The sequence below is a fragment of the Capsicum annuum genome, chromosome 1, assembly GCF_002878395.1.
Source record: "Capsicum annuum cultivar UCD-10X-F1 chromosome 1, UCD10Xv1.1, whole genome shotgun sequence".
Classification (NCBI taxonomy): Eukaryota; Viridiplantae; Streptophyta; class Magnoliopsida; order Solanales; family Solanaceae; genus Capsicum; species Capsicum annuum.
The window spans coordinates 76,619,100-76,640,505 of record NC_061111.1 but is presented as its reverse complement, the minus strand read 5'-3'; the positions used below and the strand labels follow the sequence as shown (position 1 = coordinate 76,640,505).

Here is a 21,406-nt window from a genome sequence, read left to right as displayed (position 1 = left end):
AGGCCTCAAAGAGGTCCTAGCGATTAGGTGAATCAAAACATTCCTTACCGATTGAATTCTTGAGAAGGATATTTCTATATTTAACTTCAAATGAGAATATCTCTCATTATACTATGAATTATTGAGATCATGACCTACCAAAATATATATAATTGAATTACCTTTCTAATGATACCAATTTCATCAAAATCCGATATCGGAGTAAAAAGTTATGCCTATTTTACTCAGCATGTCATGCTGGAAAACTGAGTGACGACCATCACAAGTGTGACGACTTATCACCAATGTCTTCAGCCTTAGGCAGATTTTCACCCCAGTGAAGATATTTTGTGATAAGCCATCACAAGTGTGATGACTTATCACCAATGTGTCAACCTTAAGCAGAAAGTCACAAATTCCAGCATTTTGGATGACATTTGTGATGACTCATCACAAGTCTGATGGCTTATCACCAATGTCATCAACCTTAAGGCGAAAGTCATGAAATCCATCTTTTGTAATGACTTTTCATGACGACTCATCACCAGTCTGACGACTTGTCACGAATGTCATCAACTATTTTTTCAGCAATTAAGGGACGTTTTTGAAAGGGTATTTTGGTCTTTTCCAATCTTTTGGAAGCCTCTATAAATATGAGAATTCTCATCCAAACCCTAATTTCTCCATTTTCTCTTCTAATTCTCTTAAGAAATATAACTAGGGTTTCAAACAAGAATATTAATCTTCAAAAAATCATCCATAAATCTTCAAGATGTCTTCAAGAACCATGTTCCTCATAGTGTGGGCTTCAAGAATTATTTATTATAAGTGCAGATAGAGTCTCAAGCACTAGAGTTCATCCAATTTCAAAGATTAAGGTATGTGGGTTTTGAACAAGAACACTTCTTTCGTTCTTGTGCCCAAAAATTTAAGTTCTATTATTGATTTCCATGAATTTGCAAAGTGGGTTTACACCCTAATTACTTTATTAATGATTTATGAGATTTGAGTTGTTCACGTTTAATATACAAGAGTATTTCATCATTTTATTTCTTAAATTGAGAACTTATGCCATGAGTTGAATATTGTTATTATGAATTGATGATTTCCGAATGATTTGAGATAAGTGTCATGGTTTAAGATTTTCTATGAGGAGTTGATTATTAAATATATATTGATATTTGATCTTGAGAGTCAATAATGAGTTCTTTGACGTTTTCTTGTAGTTTTTGACACTTGATATGAGTAATGAGCAAGTACACTTGATGTTGAGAAAGATTGTTTGAGTTTGAGTCGAGTTAGGAATCCACAATTGTTTTGATTTAAATATGAGAAATATTTATGATTTGGTCTCTATGGTAGACCCTTGAGTTGATTAAGGTGGATTTCCTAACGCATTCTGAGCTTAAGTCTGGGAGTAGTATTTAGCACCTGGCGGGACGTGTTGGTTTAGTGCATCCTACTTCCCCAGAAGTATGTGCCATCGTAGGATTAAGATTAAGGGCCAAAGGCCAAGATACTGATCACTAAAGTTAAGGTTCTACTCTGATGGAAAGGATACGACAGCTCTCCCCAACGTGGGTTAGACGTTGGACTCCATGTAAGCTCCCATGGTTTATGTCAGTTATAAGAAACACCCAAGTCCATAGTCCATGTTTCATGAGTTATCGAGTTCATTCTAAGTCATGAGTCAAAGAGTTTGAGTTAAATCTAATGGTTTATGAGATTTAAGAAGCATGTGTCATTATTAATGATTTATGGAAACTATGTTTCAGGTAATTCAAGCGAAGTGAGTCATTAGTGTCAGCATGTATTATTTTCTTATACATTTATGATATTATTTAAAATGTTGCCTGCACCCCTACATACCCAGTACATTCCCAAGTACTAATTTCCACACTCCTCTGTGTTCTATATTTTCTCGTGATGTAGGTTCAGGTGCTCAGTCTCAGCAGCGACAGTGATCTTCGAGTACCTCTATCTACATTCTTACAGTTGGTGAATCCTCATGGTTTGAGGACCTATATCCCTGATTTTGTCTTGATAGTAGATGGTGTTTATTTTCAATTCAGTACGGGTCAGTTTGGGGTCTATCCCAATGGCTCCTCAGTATTATATAGTAGAGGCCTTGTCAGACTAGAGTACTAGAATTTATAGAACTTTAGTATTTTGATTGTACAGGACAGTATTTCTTCGTATTCCAGTATGTTCATGGCATGATTATTCTTCCTTATTTTAGCTTGATTATTGTCATAGTGAGTTCTAGAAGTGATGACAGGCTTAGAGGGTTAGATTGGGGCCACTTGTGGCCTTAAGAACCATGTAACGTCTCGTGATGGGATCTTGGGGCATTTCAATTTGAGACCCGTTTCTTTACCCACATTGCTGTCTTGGTCCCCTAGACCTTCATGAGCACAAGGACGGTTCCACACATTTCCCCTACCATAAGGGGCTGGTCCAAACCTTCCCCCACGGTCCCTATGCCCTCCACCATGAGCTCCTCTCCTATTTCTCACAAACTCCACAAATGTAGCAACTTCATCAACCTTCTCACCTCCATAAGAACCCTCACATTCAACATCATCAATTTTGATAGGGTAGTTTCAGTTTAGGGGTGCTCTCAGCATTTCAAGGTGTTCTCAGTATGGTGGGAGTTCTTGATGAACTTGGTTTCAGTTATTTGAATGAGTAGGAGCTTGGTTGATTGGTTCATGGACTTGTCTAGGTTGGTTGAACATTTGGTAAATCGTATCTGGAGTTATGTAGGGGAGGCATTTATAGCATGTCCACTAGATGAGGCATGGTAATTTTTAGGACTTGAATGGTTGGATTCTATATGAACCTCCAAGGTATCAATTATCCTCGTAAACGACCCTTTTAGTTTGTCCACCTTTCATAACATGGATTCAAATCGACTATCCATGGCATCAAGCTTTGCTACGATCAACTTGACACAACTAGGCATCTCGCCTTCATCCGCCATTGTACCTACAAAGAAAGGATAAACAAAACACAAACAATAACACATTAAGGTTAGCAAAAAACAGTCCACAATTCATCTCAAAACAGTCCACAAGACGTCTGAAAACAGTCCACAATCCTTCACGCTCACACTTTTGACGTTTACACTCTATTGGCCTCACAAGTGTTGATAACTCACTTATACTCCAATGAGGTTAATTGGTCCCAATTGTGGCTTTAGGTCAGATTAGATTCTTGTTTTAAATGACTCAAAAAGTAGTGTACGAACTTGAACCAAAGAACATACTACAACTTGAAAATGAGAAAAACACACAATACAACGCTAACACGAAAGAAACGTATTCAAGAAACTAATCTTCAACCTAGTAGGTACTAACTATCTTGATAATTAGTATGAGAAACGACAAGATTGAAACAAATTGTATCAATAAAGTGAAACTAGGAAATCCAACGTTCTTGAGCTATTGATGATGTGGCACTCGACTATTGGTCGATGGACAAAATATTGTTGAAGTTGAAAAATTTTGTTCCACAATTTTAGTTGTTGAAATTTCACAAGGATTCTGTGGGGGAGGTGCGAGTTTTGGTTTTGCTAGGTTAACAAACAAGGCCTTAAGTATCCTTTTTCAAGATTCAAGGTCTTGACCAACTTTCACCCTTTTGGCAAGACAACCTTTTGGAGGTCTTGTCCCCCCTTTTTTCTTTTGGCCTATCTTGAAAACTGAACTTACTCCCTTTTAGTATAAAGACTTTTGGGAGGTTTTTTGTTCTTTTTCCCCTTTGGTAATGTCTTGAAAGTTGTTTCAGGACTAAGAAGGTTTTACTCATCTTTTTCTTGTCTTAAGATCAAACAACACTTCTTGAAAAACTTCTTCAACAACAACAACATGAACATTAACAATAGCAACAAGAAAACCGTCCGCACCTCCAACAACAAGTTGCAATTTTAACTCAAGAACTTGGGTTAAGACTCAAGAGTGTTAGAGATGATGAGATGAAACATAATAAACAGCTAAGAAAAGTAAAACAACACCTAAATCTAGACACAAATTCGGCCAACATCAACAATAACAAGGTTCTCTTCTCGGCCAAGAACACCCAACGTAGAACACCTTTTTTTTTTAATTTTCGAGCAAGAGAGCCCAAGAACACAAACAGCCTTGATTTGATACAAATTATACCAAACACCCCAAGAATACAATGAACAAACACCAAAAATAGTCCATTATTTCAAGGAATCGTGGACCTCTTTGATGACCTCTGTCGGATTCAACAAACAACCCACAAAGTAAGATTAACAAGGGTGTTTAAGACACCAATCATCCAAGAAAATGAGATTAAAAATACAAGACAAGATCAATAAGATGAGAGTAACAACACTTCATGGGTTCAATAACACAAGAACAAAAATGGAAATAAGAAGACAATAACTAAAAGGATAGATAGTGAGACAGAAGGTACTACACATTATGCACTAAAGTGTATATTAAACACTAAAACAAAAAAAATAATACAAAACACATACTCTCTTATGGGACCTCAAGGTAATTGGATTCCTAAGCAACCACCATTTCTAAGATTGTTATCAACACAAGGATTCCACCTTGCCACAAGGATTTCACCTTGCCACAAGGAATCCAAATTGCCAAAACACTCTCAAAGAGTTAACAAAATATATCATCAAAGTGTAAAATGACAAAATGAACTAAATGTTCTATTTATAACTAGGGTAAGTCTTATTACAAAAGTGACCAAAAAGCCTTTAATGAGCACTTGTAAGGGGCGGCCTTAGAGTAGGCGGCTTTCGAATGTTTTGGGACTTGTTCTCTACAATTCAAAGCTTTTACTCTTGGTTGGGAAGCCCCACATTCTCTTTTCTTCACACCTTGGCTTCCATCATGTCCTCGAGTGCTAAGATACCTCTTTTATCCCATATCAAAGGGGAGGCCACCAGGGGTTATCCACAGGGGGGATACAAAAATCTGACAAATAGTTATGGTGGTTGAGTAAATGGTGGAATTAGGGGAGGATCACATCTAGGAAGAGAATTAGCTCAGATTGATGACCAAGCCCACCATTATGTATTTTTGGGAAAGACTAATGTCGAGGCTTTTGATGCAATAATCATAAATATTATTTCTTTTTGAAACTAGATGGATTTTATTTTAGTTGATCTAGGGTCTACTTATTCTTATATATCTGTCCAGTTTGAGATGGGTCTTAAACTCTGATTAGTGATGTGCTTGATTAGCTTGCTTATGTATCTACTCTGGTAGGTGATTCTGTGATAGTGCAATGATCCTCTAGGTCATTTTCAATATTTCACTCATTTTTTATTCTTAGTGAATTCCTATAGCTACCCCAATTCATTTATGACTGACTAGAACTGACAATTCGGTCATTAGGTAGTTTGTTTTGCTTTTAGAGCCAATTCTTTATTTTAAAGTCTTTGCTGGTTTAAATTAGATACTGGGAAAAAACTTTAGTTAACTGACCTTGTATACCAATTGTTAATACTCCAAAAGCTCGGGAACATTTATTTTAGGCTAGGAGAACCCTTAGTCCACGTCCCGAGGCTCCCAAACTAATTTTGAGATATTGGTTGAAAGTTAAGAAAAATCAAAAGTAAGTGTGAGACCCACTTTTTGTCAAAATAACCTCATATAGAAATTTTAAATGTGCCATTAAGTCTGTATTATCAAATTTAATTGGGTAGCATAGTTTGTCTATGTACACAAGACACCAAATAAATCCTAAGGGGTGGGCAGAAACTCAGATAAAACTTGATGCTTCAGCTGGTGCACCCGCTTAAGTGGCCAATTGTGTTTCTTATGTGGAGGTTCACTAAATTTTCCATTTGAACACTTAAGAGGTAAGGATAGCCTAGTCGAGTGCTGCTAAAGCTGAACCCTTACTTATCTTAGGTGGATTTATGCTCCTAAGTGTTGTTATCTAACCTTAATTAACTTAGTTTTGAGGAATTGGCATAATGAGTAAATATTCATACAAATGACAATCTATGTGTTAGGTTTCATATTTATAATGTTTAAGGTGTGTTCAAAATCAGTTTGGAAGCAAGAAGATCATTTAGAGTTTAGACGAGAAAACTAGTATTCTTAGTTTGAGCTATGTGTTATTCTAGTTTGTCTTGTTAGATTCTATTGTGTTATAAGCTCTAATTCGTGGTGTTTTATTTTATAGGAAGATTTTTGATATTAGAAAATTTATAATTTGATGATAAACAAGCTATTTTTGAAGAGTAAAGGCTACCACAAAGCAAGGAACTCAAAACTAGATGCATGGAGCAGTCAATAACCAAAGCAGGAACTTTTGGGCTTAGGATCATGCCATGGCTCTAGCCTCTATTTAAAAGGGAATTCCATGACCTTAGATCCAATTAAAAATGTGATTTCCAGTGTGTCACCATAATAGGGGTGTGCCATGCTCCCTATCCTCCGTGATAAGGGTGTGGCACGTTAGTGTGTCAAAATAGCCAACTAGTTCAAACTATATATAGAACACTCCAATCTTTTTGTAAACACATTGGATGAACTTTGGAGCTTGGAATACACTTGATGAGTATTCTCTTAGGGTTTTCATACTTTTCTTTGGTTTACTTTTGGATTATGAACATGAATTCCTTAATTGTGACTCTTTGTAATTCCATGAGTGGTTAAATACCCTCATGCACGATTAAGGACAAGAACATGAATACTTAAGCATGAAATTAAGTTGGTTTTTATTATTTATAATTATTGGTTGTTCATATATTCTTGTTATTAACTATTCTACAGATTTGCGACCCTTAGCATAAATATATATTTCTGTTGTGAGCCCGAAAGAAGGAACGATATATTAAAACATGAAATGTATGGAATAAGAACTTAATAATTCAATGAATTGAAGTTAGGATATGGTTTTAGGATATTAATATACCTAATTCACCCTATTTGGTTCATATATGAGAAGATATTCAAATGTATTAAACTTATTTCTTACATTCCCACTCAATGATGTAGTTGTGAGGCTAAGTTAGATAGATGATTAGAGGCTCAAAATATCGTAATCATGTTATTAACCTTGTGAATCAACAATGAAGATAATTAAAAAAACTAATGAGAATTCATAGCTAAGTAGGATGTTTGTAGTGCCTCCTTGCCATGGGTTTCTCCCCATTATTGTTCAAAAACTTTGCATCTCACATTGTTTACTTTTAGTTGTACTTTTTACCTCTCAAACATTTAGGTTACTTACGCGCTTGTTTAATCCTCATAGTGAAACTAGAATTGGATAGTTGTTGAGAACAACTCCATGTGGGATTGATACTTGGCATTTAAAGGCCACTTTACTACTTCGGTGACCACGTACACTTGCATGTGTGCTTGGGCACAGTAAGATTTTAGAACCATTGCCAGGGACTTGTAAATTGGTAATCATCTTAGTTTTAATTTTTAATTTTCATTTTCTTTAGTGCTATCTACTTCATTTTAGATTCTTAATTTGTAGGAACAGGTTTGAAAAACATGTCAGATGACAAGGGAAAGGGATTTTGTTGAATCATATCTTGAATCTAAGAGATGCTTACACAAGTTAAGGAGAGAAGTAGTATTTCTCTATTAGGTTCCACAAATTCAATAGGATAAAGATAGTCCAGTACTCATGGCTGAAGATCCACCAATGATGTTGTGTGTATTTATGCACTCTAGTGTTACCATACTAGCTTATTTTTCCTTGGTTTGAGGACAACTTGAGTGCATAAGATGTTAATATTGATACAAATAAGCATTTAAATGATAAAGTGTGAGATAATAATGTTCAAAGTGTATTTCAAACAAGTTTGGATTTAATTGGATCACTTAGAGTTCAATCGATGAAACTAGCATTACTAGTTTGAGCTAAGTGCTTGTCTAGTCTCTTTTGTGGGATCCTATTGTATTTAATGTGTTCAAAATGGTTTTAATGGTTTTATTATATGGGAAAAAACTTTTTTGTAGTGTAAAAATTTCATGCGAGTCAAGTAAAGAGTCTAAACATAGAATGGAAGATCATAGAAATTTGCCTTGTCTTAGCTCTTATTTGTGATTTGATGTGATGGATTTGCTGTTGTTTGAACCTATAATTAGTATGGTGTGATTTTGTAGGATGTATAGTGATCTTAATATTATGATATATAGATGATCTGGATCCTAGAAAATGATGGGAAAAAACCACCAAAGTCAAGGATGAATGGAGGAACATCTGACACCTAACCAAATTTCAAGAAGAAAATTCCAGAGAACTATCGCGATAGAGGTGTATCACGACCCCCATTTGAGTCAATCCATCCTCACATCACAAACTCTACTTCACCCAAGTATCTAGTGCATCATGACCCCTAGTCAAGTCAAGCCAGCCTCGCATCGCTACCCTACTTCAAACATGGCCAAGGAGTGAAATTTTAATCCTAATCGGCTTGGAACTTGTTGTCTACTTTAAATACATCTTTGAATTCATTATTGATCATATTTTGAGGTCTTAGAATATCAAGAAGGCTGCTACAACTTCATAACTTAGGTTTTTATTATTTTAAATTAGTTCATACATATTCTTAGTCGTTAATTACCTCGTGATTACTATTATGACTATGTATGGCTAAACGCCCCCTTTCTGCGGTTGAAGCCAGTGACAGGAGTACTATTGTTTTGATTTGAATTCATCAATTTTCTTATCATTATTAGTTTTGTGTTCAATATTTTTTTTTATCTATTTTGAGGCTTGATGACCCTTCTAAGACATATATTATCAACCTTGTGAACTCCGAAAAGGGAATAGAAAGATAGAACGAGGGATTGAGCAAAGTATGGTTTGTAGTCTTTTATGAAATAAGGAAGAAGGATTAGCATATAGGATAGGGATGTACTTAGATACCTTACTTGATTCAAATGTAGGATGATAGCTTAAAGAACTTAATTGGATTATTACATCCCCGCTCAACAATGTAGTTGTAATATCTATATTAGGTAAATAGTTAAAGGTCGGGAGACCATGATCATGTGATTAACCCTATGATTCGATAACCAAGATAAGTAAGTTAACGAGTGAAGTTCAATAACATAGTACCAGTGTTCAAAGTTCTTCAACCCTGGGTGTTACTCTTATTGATTGTCCAAGATGTTTATTTTACACGCTGTTTACTTTAGTTGACAAATTTCAAACAATTTTTTTTACTCTCGCATCAATTGAATCTAAATTGTGAACTGAAATTGAATCATTGCCAAATCTATTCTCTTTGGGATCGATAATTGGCTTTCTTTTAGGCCATTTTACTACTTGATAAAATCATGTACACTTGTTGTGCGCTTGGGTACTGTCATGTTTTTGGTGCCACTGCCGGGGACTTGTTATTTGGCAATTATTTATTTTAGTTTTACTTTTAGATTTATTTGGTGTTTTTTATGCTTGGTATTGGTTTTGCTTATTGAAGGAAATGTTTTTAGGTTGATAAGATGGCAAGGGATTGGGAGTTGGCAGAACTAAGCCCTGAACCCGAGTAAGACTTTCACTAATACAGGTGAGAAACTATCCTTCTCCTCAAAATTCCATAAATCCAAGAAGACAAAGAGAATATTGTTCTAATGGCTGAACAACAAGTAGCCCAAAGGATAGTTAGGGAGTGGCATTCCCACTTTCGACGAACATGACTTCCCTAATTCAAAGATCAACTGTTGGGGGGAATTTTGAATTAAAGCACAACGTGGTGCAGCTTCTTATCAGCAGTGGACAAGTTGCAGGGCTTTCATACGAGGATCCATAATTATACTTGCAAAATTTCATTGAGTTTACTAATACATTCATTCTGAATGGGGTGACTACATATTTTGTGAGGCTGACACTCTTTTCCCATTCACTATTGGGGGAAGCTAAAAGATGGTTGAATGCGGAGCCAGCTAATTCAATCACATCACGGGATGACTTAGCGAGAAAGTTCCTCATCAGATTTTTTCCATCAGGAAAGAGTGTGACACTTTGCTGTGAGATAGTGACCTTCAAGCAAAAGCCTAATGAAAACCTCTATCATACTTAGGAATGCTTCAAGGCTCTTCTTCGGGATTATCCACATCACCAAGAATCCAATGAGGTACTTGCTCATACTTTTGTAGAAGCACTTGATCATATTACAAAGATTTTTCTCGATTCATCCGCAAGTGACCAAGCACTGGAGTTGACTTATAATGACCTATACACATTGTTGAACCACACAGAACAAGGAAATCCAGAATGACATTCAGATTCTAGAAGTTCCACAAAAAGAATTGTGGGTGTATTGGATGTGGACCAATTCACAGCCTTATCATCTCAGGTTGTAGCTTTGCAAAATATGATAAACACTGAGTTATGCTGCCTAAAATTAGGAGCTCCACAACCTGCAGCCATAGTTAATGCCAACCAACAAGCTGCAGGTTGGTGTGAAGTATGAGGAAATAGTGGACATTCAGTGGCCATGTGTGCTTTAAATCCAAAATCTATGATATATGTAGGAAATGCTCAGAAGCCAAATTATGGTAATGCCTACAACATGAAGTGGCATACTCAACCACTAAATTAGTAATGAAATACCCTTCAGCCACAGGCCCATCCAAATCAGTCAACTAGTAATATGGAGAAAATAATGAAACAACTCTTAGCTAACAGACACAATTTGTTACAGACTTAGAAAATTCTTAAGCAGCCACTAGAAGGTTAGAGTTGTAGGTTAGGCAGTTACAACAAGCATTAAATACTAGGCCATAAGGTGGTTTGCCGGCAGATACAGAAAATCCAAAGCAAGTCATGGCAATCACCTTAAGGAGTGGTAAAGAGCTTCATGGAGAACCTCCAAAGGAAACTAAAGAGGTAGATGCTGATGTGGCGACCTAACAAATAAATGACCGAGTTGCTGAAAATTCAAGGAAGTCTGAGTACTTAAAATAAAAAGTTAATACAGAAGAAGTGAAGAAAGTGCCGCCACTGCCCTTCCCTCAGAGGCAAATAAAAATGAAGGAGGATTCCATGTTTAGAAAGTTCTTTGATACATTTAGAGAGCTGAATATTAACATACCTTTGTTAGATGTTTTGCTGAGTATGCTTATGTACGCAAAGTACTTGAAGGATGTGGTTGTGAAGAAGGTAAAATTGCAGGATGTGGGAGCAATAACACTTATAAAAGAGTGTAGTGATGTGATGACACAGAAAATCCACAATAAATTGAAAGATCAGGGAAAGTTTGCTATCCCTATTCAAATAAGGAGTAAAGCGGTCCATGCACTGAGTGACTTAGGGGCAAGCATTAATGTTATGCCCCTATAATTATTTCAAACACTGGGACAGGGGAGCCTAAATTGAAACTAGAGGTTATGCAGCTTACAGACGGATCCATAACATATCCAGAAGGAATAATTTAGGACATCCTCATAAAGGTTGGTAAATTTATTATACCTGCTGACTTTTTTGTTCTTGACTTTGGGGCAGACGAACAGGTACCAATCATCTTGGGGAATCCATTCTTAGCAACTAGAGGGGCTTTAATTGATGTTAGAGAAGACACACTCAAAATGAGGGTAGAGGTTGAAGAGGTAGTATTTAATGTTTACAAAGCACCCAATGTAGTGTCCTGAATTAAAGATTTGTGTATGATCAATGTTATTAAAAGGGACAAGTGTGAGGTGGTTAATCCACCAAAGATCTTTTCTAACTATCTGATTGAGAAGCCTAAGATTCTATCACCTAAGCTTGACATGATGGAAGTTGATGAGCCTATAAAGGCTAAAGTTGAAAAACCTATTGATCTTGAAATTTTGCATCTAAAAGGGGTAAAGAGAATAAGAAGATAGAGACCAATTATGAGTAAAATGGTGAAGGAATATGGTTGAGTTGATATGGGTCATGCTACGACACTAAATTAGGTGCTGCTTTGGAGGCAACCTAAGTTAATTAGTTATGTTTTATTTTTAGTTTTTAGTTTTATTTCACTTAGTTTTTGTTTTTGGTTGAGTCACAGGTTAATGGGAAGTCTGAGTACCATAAACTTAAGCTAAGGAGCATTACAAAAATAGAGTGTGGAGTCCCATGAATTTTACAAATGTGTAAAGATACTATGAGCTAGGCCTAGCGGCCTCAGAAAGTATTTCTATCTCTTATTTTAAAAATTCACTTAGGAGACAAAGTAGATTTTAAGTATGGGGTGGGGGAATTTCCAAATTTTGGCTCAATTTAAAAACTTGTGTAAGATATTCTTGTTGGTGCTATATTTTTATTGCATGGTGCAAGTGTGTTGTTTGATAAAAGCATATTGAATTGTGCGAATTGCTACTTTTGAGGCACCTAGGCTCATGTTGTGACTCTTGTACTTGTTGTCTTAAATTTGAATTTGTGTTATTGTTTAGTTGGGTATCTATGATGATCCAATATGAGTTGAGCATGTGCCACGTGTGTGTGGGGTATTTTTATATTCCTTGTTGCAGTAATGTCTAGAACTTTCCCAGTGTGTGTGTAAAGTGAAAGAAAGAAAGTTTAGGAGATGATTTAGGAATTTCTTTGATATCCTTGTTTTATACCTTCTTTTACCTACCCTTGTGCTTAATCCTAGTTAAACCCCATTGAGCCTTTAGGTTATTTTCTTTGGTAGCCTCATATGTAGCCTAATCCCCTTCTTTGATAGACCATAATTTGATCCAAGATCTCTTAAGTGCTTTAATGAAAAATTGATTTAGTAAGGAGCTTGAGCAATTGAAGAAGAAAATGGTAAAATTGATGCCCTAAGGTTTATTGGTGTTTATATTTTATATATGGTGGTTAGGAGTGATAAAAGTGGTATTAGAAATATTCCCATGGCTGTAAAAAATGAGAAAAATTGAATCTTGAAGGAATAAACAATATGCCCACCAATTGTGCATGAAAATACTTAGAAAAGATGGGGCAACAATAAAAGAATAGGGTATAAAAAATAGTGTGAATTGGTTGTTGGAGATTGGTTCTAATATGTAAAAAATGCTGTATTAGAGCACTTAGAGAGGTTAGCCACTATTACCAAATAGTTCCTACCCATCCCTAAGCCTACATTACAACCCGAAAAACACCTTTTGATCCCAAGTTCATTTTCTAATATTAGTGGAGCATTACACTAAGGGAAATCTTATGGTTCATTGTGTGTAACTTGTGAATTCTTTGTGAGAGTGAGCATAATTTGATTCTTGTACCCATCATTATAAATTGGATTATTGTGAGTGTTTATGGATAACTCTCTTATTGTGAGGAGCATATGTTTGATGAATGTGGGTGATTTGTATTATGCCCCTGATTGAGTGATGAGCATGAGTTTCAAACTTGTTGAGTAAATTCTTGGGGCGAGGATGTTCGAAGTAGTGTTCTTGAGGTTTCAATTGTGTATAACATGTTTAGTGTAGAAACTTGCATTCCATGTAGTCATTGTAGTACTAGCTTAAGTGTCTCACTTGTAGTAGAAGTGTAGAGTATCCTCAACTTATAGTGCTTAAAGTAAAGAGTTGTTCTAGGATGAACAAGGCTTTAAGTGTGTGGTAGTGATGTTGGGTGTATTTATGCAATCGAGCATTACCATACTAGCTTATTTCTCCTTGGTTTGAGGACAACTTGAGTATATAAGGTGTTAATATTGATGCAAATAAGCATTTAAATGATAAAGTGTGTGATTATAATGTGAAAAGTGTATTTCAAACAAGTTTGGATTTAATTAGATCACTTAGAGTTCAATCGATGAAACTAGCATTACTAGTTTGAGCTAAGTGCTTGTCTAATATCTTTTGTTGGATTCTATTGTGTTTAATGTGTTCAGATGATATTCCTTGTAGTCATGGTATATGACCTATATACATAAGATGTATTATAGATTTGAAATGCCTCATAGTTATGAGTTATAACTTTTAATAGTATGCCTTCTAGAAGTGAGATGCTTTTCATTGTGCCTCATAGTTATGAGATGATTATTGATATTATGCCTTCTAGATATGAGATGCCTATTGATATTATGCCTCATAGATGTGAGATGCTTATTGATAGTATGCCTCCTAGATATAAGATGCTTATTGATATTATGCCTCCTAGATGTGAGATGCTTATTGATAGTATACCTCTTAGATGTGAGATGCTTATTCATATTATGCCTCTTAGATATGAGATGCTTATTGATAGTATGCCTCCTAAATGTGTGATTCTTTGTAGTATGCCTCCAAAATTATTATGCCTCCTAGATGTGAGATGCTTATTGATAGTATGTCTCCTAGATGTGAGATGCTTATTGATAGTATGCCTTCTATATGTGAGATATTTATTGATATTATGCCTCCTAGATCTGAGATGCTTATTGATAATATGCCTCCTAGATGTGTGTTTCTTAGCACTATGCCTCCTAAATGCGAGATGCATATGATATTATGCCTCTTATATCTAAGATTCTTATTGATAGTATGCCTCCTAGATGTGTGATGCTTATTGATATTATGCCTCCTAGATGTGAGATATTTATTAATTGTATGCCTTCTTGATATGGGATGCTTATTGATAGGAAACATCCTATATATGAGATGTTTAATAATAGTATGCATCTTAGATGTGAGATGCTTATGGATATATTTTTCCTTCTAGCTGTGAGATACTTATTATATATTATGCCTTCTAGTATGAGATGGTCATAAATATGCCTATGGCTTATAAGATATGTTATGCCTTATGGTCGTACTATGTCTTCTAGACATGAGATAACTTACTAACATGTTTATTGATATGAGTTCTGGATACATATATAGGCCTAAGGTCATGATTATGACATTGTGATTATTCTGGACATGTTATTGGTCTAGAGGTCCTGTTATGATATGTGTTGACTATTCAGGAAGTATCTATCATTTCAAAGTATATGATTGTAGTTTATTGATATATTAATGCTTATGGTTCCATTGTCTGAATATCTATGATGGCATGTATACATGTGGTAGATTCATGATGGATAGATGTGGTATAGTCATGATGCATAGATGTGTTATATTAATAATGCATAGATGCGGTATATTCATGATGCATAGATGTGGTATATTCAGGATGCATAGATTCTGTACATTCTTGGTCATTAAACTGATAAGTTATGTGATTCTAGCTAAAATATACTATTAATACTATTTTTCCTAAACAAAGGTTAAAGACTACCTTTCACCTTAATAATGGATTTATTCATAATGTCAACTGCATGTTTGAATGAATACCTGATATACAAAAGTGATTAATAATAAAGTTTCATAGATTTAAATGACACAAACTCTGATCTAATATTTGATACTCCTAATTACACTGGTCATGAGATATTCTAACCTTTTCTACACTTTTATAATGATTTAGTCCTGAAGTTGACTTCGGGAAATGGATGGCTGATTTTTACTTTTTTTAGCCACGTCTTAAGTCTGTGCACCTATGATAATGTTTAGTGATAATGATGATTAGTAACCATGAATATTAGTTGACATTAATAATTAAGCCAATGATAATGACTAGTTGATAAATGAGGATTAATGGATTTATGGTATTAGTTAATAAATGATGTTAGTTGATAAATGAGTAGTGATGGAATTAGTGGTTATTATGTATCTAATACATATCTCTCTGGTACGGGACGAAGGAAGATGTAGTGGTGATATAAATTTTGGGTAAAACTCGATGATAGTTACAGTATACATGTTATGTATATTTACTTATTGATAATGTGACATTGATTATGAATGATGAATTTTGTAAATATACTCTGCCTTACATCTCTTTTTAGGTCTATTTACTTTAACCCTCATGAGGATTGCTATTTACTTTAGCCTTCATGGGGGTTGCTCTCTATTATTGACATTGATTTGAATATTATAATTATGTGATGATACCCGGCTAAGTCAAAGGATATTATAATGATGTTATGATACTCGGCAATGCCAGAGGATATTACGATGATGTGATGATACCCGGCAAAGCATAAGGATATTATGATAATGTTATGATACCCGACAAGGACGATGAATATTATGATGATGTGATGATACTGTGTAAGACTGGGATATAATATAATCATGTGATGATATTTGGCAAGGTCGGAGGATATTATAATGATGTGATGATACCTGACAAGGTCAAATGATGGTTATGATAATGCATTGATACCTAGCATGACCGGAGGATTATTATATTAAAGTACCTATATGTACATATACCGATTTATGTTCGGCTAGCCTTGTGTATGGAAATATTATATATATATATATATACATACATACTTGGCAAGGCCAAAGGATGATTATGATGATGACAGTTATGATGATAATGGTTATAATGGTGATGTTGAAATGTTGAGATTATGATATTAATTATGTACTTTGCATTCATTATTGCATGCATATCGCCTATCACAAGTATACGCCTATATATATCAGCTCATATGGGAGGGTTCCATAGATATAAGTGATGACTACACTTTGTGGTGTGTTTTTTGCTTATTGAACCTTTCGACCCTGGGGCGGTGGAGGTACACATAGGCTCAGTTAGTTATTTGGTTAATCAACCTATCCAGTTACTCGTGTTGTTATTGACATGGTTATTATCTTTTTTATTATCATTGATATGATCATTGTTATGGCTAGTTTTTGATAGATTGGTCATTGACTTGGTAGAGAGACTTGAGGTATGATGTTGACCTTTTTTTATCTTACAATTACACTATTATGCATGTTCGTTTGATGACTTGATATATGGATTAGAACCCTAAGTACTCTAGATCTAGATCCTACTATGATTATAAGGTCTAAAATAGATAGTCTGATAATCTAGGTTGTACTTCGATTAGACCTTGGTCATATATATATATGTATGCACACTTAGATAAATGTAGCTATGGTATTACTGTATATAGCTCCGTTTTTTCATTTACTTAGATTATATACTCATTTCTTGGCCTTGTATACTTATATACATCTTTTTTCTACTCTTACTTTAAATATTGGCCAGTGATATACGATATAGTGTTGAGATCTATAAGTATGGACGAAATAAGACAATATATTCTTATTATATCTTTAACCTTATTATGTTAGTCTCTAGGACATAAAAAACATACTATATCCTTATTATCTCATTGGTTATATTTTATGGTTGTTGGATATTTGGGCATAGTTTTGCCTTATCTTTAGAGGATAGTCAATATTTAACTACTGTGTACCATATGTTTGGTACTCATACTACACTTCTGTAGCCTACAGATCATATTAAACGTTATTTTCATTGATGTGTGCATCATGCGGAGTAACCTTGGTTCAAACACTTAAAGTGAGCTCCTAACATTCAAAGTATTACTTATCTGTCTCTTATGTACTAGACTAGTCTCTATGTTGTATTTAGAGATAATTTCATTAATGTATTCATTTGTACTTCACATTGTACTCTTGTTATATTAGCAACTCTTGTACTGATACCACCATGTCTTAGGATTATATTGTGTAATTGATATTGTATTTTAGATACTCTTCTTTCTTTTATCTATCTATTTGAGTAGTCTATTATTAGTTATTTTGGACTATGGGCTTAGCTTGCCTATTAGTGGGTTATGTTAGGTGCTATCATGACCTGAGAAATTGGGTCCTAACAAATTGGTATCAGAGCCTAGGCTTCATCGGTGTATTAGTACAAGAGCTAAGTGCTAATAAATTCCTGTGGATCGGTGTGGATATGTCCATAACCATCTTCGGGAGTCTATAGAGACATTGTTCAAAACTTGATTTCTTGACTCCTTCTCGTGTGTCCACATTTCTATAAACCTTAAAAACACTCTTTGCCTCTACTCTATCGCCAAATAGGCGATTATAGATCATTGATAGATGCATATGAGACTTCGAGGTATGTTTTTAGAGTTTCAGCGTAACATTATATTAGAGAGTCAGAGTTGGATATTGAAGAGCTTCAGCATCAGACAAAGGATTTAGGTCCAGCTTAGGCTCCAGTAAAGCTCATGACTACTTCAGGCTTTGAGGTTCAGCATTGGAGATTCGAGTCATATTGCAAATATCTCATAGACATGGATGATATTTGATTCATTGAGAAATTCTCAAGCCAAAGTTGGGTTTATTAATGTTTATCGGTGCTTTATCCCAGTTTCTAAGTACAAGATTAGATTTCTCAAGTGGGCTAAGCATTTTTCTATGCTATACCCCTTTGAATTTGCATGGTGTTTGGATTTATTAGAGGATCAGATTGCCACTCCCTTTGGTATTGGATTTAGTAGTTAGGCCTTCTTTTTTTAGATTGTTGATTATGCAAGGGCCATAGAGAGAGCATGTATTGAGACTTATAGAGGTAGCAGAAAGAGGCCATGTCTTTGGTATTGTGCTATTAGTATTTTATCTAGGAATGAGGATTCTTCTAGTAGGTTCAGCTTCACCTGAAGCCCATCATCTATATGCACGTAGTGTTTTATAGTATGAGTGGTTCTCAAATTAGTCTTGGTAATCATAGCGAGCAAAGTTCTCACCGGACCTTGCAAGGTTTTTGGTATGGGTCTTTATGCCATGACAGTCATTCTGGATTATGAGGGGTAGTATCTTAAAGTATTCTAAGATCTTGGTTTGGTTGTGCTGATATTGGACAATTAGTTTAGAGAGTACCCCACATGTAAGTTAGTTAATCAGACAGAGTTATCCTGTATTTCTCGCCAACCTAGAGTTCTTGAGGCAGGCTATGATTACAGAAGGATGATCATTGGTAACAAAAAGTGCTCTCAGAGTCAGTTGTCCATCCATTTAGGATCAGTTTATGTCTCATAATATTGGCGCTTCAAGAGCTTTCTATGACTACAGAAATATTAGCTATTGGTCAAAATAGTGTCCTTGACATGGGATTGCTAGTCTTTTAGCTCATCCAGATTAGCCTCATGATGATTGTGGCACCTTTAGTTAGAGATAGTACGTTGGGTGCCTTAATTGATGATTTTGTCAGTCAGTCTGAGTTTGGACCCATTTACATTTATTCACCCTAAGATCCATCAGGCATGTGATTGCAGATTTTATCATGATTGATGTTCTTTTATTTCCCATATTTACCTTTTAATTGTGTGTATCACGATCTTCGTACCCATTGATAATTATATGCCTTATAAGTTCATACTAATTATTGTGTGCCTTACTATTAAATTCCTATTTATGTGACTAATCCCATGGTTTATTTCTGTTATTAGTGGATGGAGTAGATCTATATTGATATTTGTTGCTTATGAGTGTAGCATTTGGGTTCGGGTGCCATTTATCTTGGCATATTGGCCTTATTGTGTCCCTTGAGTGGTACATGATATTGATGTTTATTTTGGTACCGCCTATTCATTATATTGATGTTGATATTGTTGTTATTATTGCTATTACTGCTTGAACTTATTGATATTATTTGATAGTATTACTTGATGTAATTGATCTTCGCTGGGTAGCTGTATACACTAGTGTTATCTAGCTAGAATTTCATTTCCTTGTGATCCATATTTGGTGGTTTGAGTATATATATCCTAATTTGATGATTTCTTTCCCATATAGAGGCAAGGTTGATTGTTTTCCCCTTTTTGTTGGTTGTGCTAGAATGATTGTGCATTCAATTATGGTATTACGGGTAAGTTGTCCTTCAATGGTTCTGTATGATTCTAGAGTTGGCAATTATATTGCATGTACTTGAGTTTGAGACTCTTAGACTTGTCTTCTGTGTGTAATGGTGTTTGCTTGGGCTATCCCTTTCTATATAGCCCATTTTTTGTTTGTGGCTATTTCACTACCCAATAATGGGTTTGATCTTGACATTGAGATGTCCTGTGTTCATCTCTTAGATTTGTTGGATTCATTTCCTTGTGATGGTTTGCCCTTTTTATTGGTATGGAGATTGGATGCTCTGTTCTCACCATGATGTGATTCTTCTCTTTCGTGTAGTTAGGGAGATATAGGTAGGTGGCCTTTCCTCTAATTACTTTTTGAGTTAGCAACCTAGAAATTCTTTATCATGAGTTTTTTCATATTCTAGTGTTGGTCTTAGCATTAATCTCTGCTTGAGTTTGGCATTTTCCCCTTTTGATGAGGTAATTCATGGATGAATCGAGTGATGATTGTCTTACTTGGGTAGATTCAAGAAAATCCTATTTTAGAATTTGTTTGGCCTAATGGGGCTTGGTGAAGTGTTTCTCCTTGATGATATGAGCCTTGGGCTATTCTTTATTGAGATGGAGTGTTGGATTGGTTAGTTTCAGACTTGAGTTGATAGAGTTTTTGCCATAGCTGGTGAGGTTTGCAGTCTTGGGGAGTTCTTAATTATGCCTTGATAGTTCATGCCCTCTAGTGGATATGGAGTGGATCTCCTGCGTTTTAGTTGGTCATTCATCCTCTATTGTGATTTTGTTCTCCATCTATATTTCAATTTTTCCTCGACATGATTTCAATTCTGTGGCTACACTTCATGCCCTATAGCTGATAAAAATTTGGTTGTTCACTCTGTCAGTCGATGGTTATCCCTGTGGTGATTTGTTCTCTATCTAAGTTTAGATTTTGTCTTGACATAATCTGGTACAGATATGTCTGATTTAGACAATATGGCCAATGTGAGTATTTGACCTTAGTTTTGATTCGTTGGCTCAATTTCGGATTTGATGCCATGGAATAGCAATTTTGAAGTCATTATAGAGTTGTACTATGAATGCCTACCCATCTTCAGGTATGGTTTAGGAAGTTGAGATCGAGTGATTCAGCCTTGATAATGAGATTTTAGCTCAGAGTTGTGGAGCTTGCATGCATCTTTCATTTTACATTTGTCTCAGTTTTAATTTTATTTATAGGCCGGTTGAGCCTACTCCATGGTTGCCTATTTGATCTTCTCGAGTTCGATTGAATTATAGTTGAAAAGTGTTCAGAAGATAGACTATGAACTTGGTATTGGTTCTTACAGGTTTAATGTCGAGTCTTCAGTATACTTTGAGAATTTTGGATGATATACTTTGTGGGAGTAGTATGTTTGAGTTGGGTTCAGTGTGTTTTCATTTTTGGTTTATGGGACATCTTGGAGTGGATCATTCAGTAATGAGTAGTTCTACTGTTATACCCCATGCTTTCAAGTCATTGTATAACTTACAACTTATATCTCAAGTCATTAAGACTCCACACGAGTCATAAGATGCAGTCATAACCAAGACAGTGGGGAATGGTAGAAGTTTATGGTCACTTAATGACTCGACCCTAGAAGTCATTACTTTATGTTATGAGTCATATAGTGAGGGTCTTAAGGTTAGCATTGTTAGTTCTCTAAGTTTTTGTCCAAGTTAAGAGAAGATGCTACAAGTCATAGTGACAAGTTATGAGACATAAGACACTACTCATATCCAGACTAGTGCATACCTTCTTTGTTTCTACAATGA

General features: G+C 35.2%; 1 pseudogene; it reads right to left on the bottom strand.

The window, feature by feature from the left end:
* Positions 1–2,872: 2,872 nt before the first annotated feature.
* Positions 2,873–21,406, bottom strand: part of LOC124897783 — a 59,794-nt pseudogene continuing 41,260 nt past the window's right edge.